Below are 2,640 nucleotides of genomic sequence, written 5' to 3' on the forward strand. Positions count from 1 at the left end.
ATGCCACGTTCAGTCATTTAAATAACCTTTCTTCCCCATTCTGATAGCTTGGTTTGAACTGCAGCAAATCGTCCTGACCATGTCTACGTGCCTAAATGCATTGAGTTGCTGCCATGTGATTGGCTGATTAGAAATTCGCGTTTACAAGCATTTGGACAGGTGTACCTAATAAAGTGGCCGGTGAGTGTATTTTGACGTTTTCAGTGTCACCAAACATGTTTCTAGCATGAATTAACACACGGCTAGTATTTTTTTTAAGTAGTTAGCATGAATTAGCATGTTGCTAGCATATCGTGTCAAGTTATCCTTGATATCAAACTGTTTACAGTAATTTCATCATAAAGTGGAAAGTTTTGCAGTGAAATAAATCTGAATTCCTCGTTTCCATTGCAAATACTTACTGATATTAGTGCTGTTTTCCTGTAAAACTGAGGGAACTGCTGGGTCAGGTAGAAACCTGAGAAAATCTAACATATGGAATAGTTTTATTACATAAATTGTTGTCAATATCTAACGGGTTAAACGTAAAAATTCATCGACTGAAGAGTTTGGCTGCAGACTTGCGCTCTCAAAGGCTTCATCTTGTCATGTGACGTCAACAAAAACAATTATTTAAATCGTGCTACATCTATATATGTCAGCAGTTACATCTGCTTTTTGCAGCGGAAATCGGATAGATTGCGCCGTGGTAATTAGTTAAGAGAAGATATTCGCTTATTTTGACCCTTAATACAACAACAAAGCGGACAAAAAGATGCGTTGTGGTATGAACACGCATGTTGCCATGTTCGCTGTTTTCAAGTCTGTAATTTCTTACTTGGGCTTGCCTCAAATATCAGGTTAAGTTTGTTAGTTAAATTTCATTTGTGATCACATACGAATGGCAACGTTATGGTATTGTTTCTTATATGAAAGTTTGAACTGACTAGACTTATAATGGAAGTGTTTTGTTTTTACGTTAACATCTGGCAACACAGATGAGTTAACACTTTCCCCGTTATGTACTGCTCTGTCAAACTACGCGTTGATAAAACCGAATTTATCATCGCCGTTACAAAATTTTCATACTATTTTTACATATAAAATCAAGGTTATTCCATCAATGATTAACTGTGTGGTTTTACCAGACCTGAAAGAAATGGCATCTTATTTGTTATTCTGATTGAATTGGATTTACAGAATATAGCTGTTCCTATACTCCATTGTTGTTCTGCAAACTAATAATGACATGTCAAAACTGACACCGGTTAAATAACATTTATACAATATATTACTCAAGTGCAAAAAAAAAAAAAAAAAAAAAACTCTCTCTTAATCTTGTTTGCATTGGTTGATTTGGTGTTTGCATTGACATGACGACAACTCCACCCAATCTATCAACAGACACATCACAGAGAAGTGTATTGTTGAAATAAATAAAAAATTCTCTTGAACACGGTGTTGTTCTTGCAATACTTGCAGGAAAAGTCATGCCACAGGCAGCAAGTCAACAAAACCTGTTCAACAACCGTGGTCATGTGCAAACACGCACAAGTTTGAGCAGCCACAACTTTGACAGACAAAAAAAAAAAAAAAGATATGAGAATAAGAAGTTCTTCCTCTGTTCAGCAAACCTGGTATTTCCAGAAGTGAAAGGCGTTGCGGTAAAGAGAAACTGGTTGGTCTTTTCCAAAGAACTACTTTCTTGCTTTCAGCTCATCAACTATCAGGAATCCCAGACTTGTAAATATTTGGCGTGTCCAACAAAACAACTAGTAGAAAGTATTGTGACAAACAACTCATCGAATCTCATTCATGAAATATTTTGTGAAAGACTGAGCTACGTTTTCAGATTATTAAACGGTAATGTTTTAGGGTGCTTTCACACCTGTGAATCGATTCAGTTGTTCCGAAACAGAGATTAAAATTGTTACATTGTTGCTCTTTGCTCTTGGAGCGGTTCGCTTTCACACTGCAAAGTTTCTAATCGGACTAAAAGAGCATAAACAAGTCACGTGCGAGTAAACTCTCCTCACATTGGTCAGTGTCAGGGTTTATTTTGCAGCGTCCCGCTCAGCTGTCAGGAGAGGTGGTGGTTTGGTGGTGATTGACAGGGTGTGCGCGCGTGACGTGTCTGAGGAGAGACACGGTGGGGAGGGGTGAGAAGGGTGCGCGACGATGCCTATTTGAGGACTGGGAGAGAGACGCGAGATTACCGGGAGATCATCACTCGTTTGCGGGCATCCGGAGACTCGCGAAACTTCCCGTCCTACTCATAATTCTCTCTTCATATAGCCGTAAGCCTATTACATATCCATAAAACACTGTGATATAACCGCGCTCGGATCGGACCGCTTTCTCACTGCAATCGAACCGCTCCAGGGTTCGTTTCAATCGAGCCGAGACCACCTAATTAAAGCGATCTCGGAGCGATTACTTTGGCGCGGAACAGAGCGCGATTGCCCTGTTCACATATGCCAATCGAACCGCGCTAACTGGGCAAACGAGATACGTTCCGAAACAAAAGTGTAGGTGTGAAAGCACCCTAAAACAGTTTATACCCACACATACACACACCCATACCCAAAATGCTTTGAATTAACTTACAAAAGTTTCATGAAAGGGAGTTCATTGTCTGAAAAAAGCAGCGTCGTCTCAAGC

The 2,640-nt window shown here is 39.7% G+C and overlaps 1 protein-coding gene across 7 annotated transcripts in view; it reads right to left on the bottom strand.

Moving 5' to 3' along the window:
- The window catches only part of LOC103911277 (protein rolling stone), a 19,400-nt gene extending 18,809 nt beyond the window's left edge, over positions 1-591 (bottom strand). For all 7 annotated transcript variants that reach the window (XR_015494354.1, XR_015494351.1, XR_015494352.1 and 4 more), the window contains exon 1: positions 402-591. The gene's annotated coding sequence lies outside the window, so the exon portion shown is untranslated. The remainder of the gene's footprint in view (positions 1-401) is intronic.
- Between the last annotated feature and the right edge of the window lie 2,049 nt (positions 592-2,640).

The sequence above is a fragment of the Danio rerio genome, chromosome 6 (genome assembly GCF_052040795.2).
Source record: "Danio rerio strain M-AB ecotype USA chromosome 6, GRCz13ab, whole genome shotgun sequence".
In the NCBI taxonomy this organism is placed as follows: domain Eukaryota; kingdom Metazoa; phylum Chordata; class Actinopteri; order Cypriniformes; family Danionidae; genus Danio; species Danio rerio.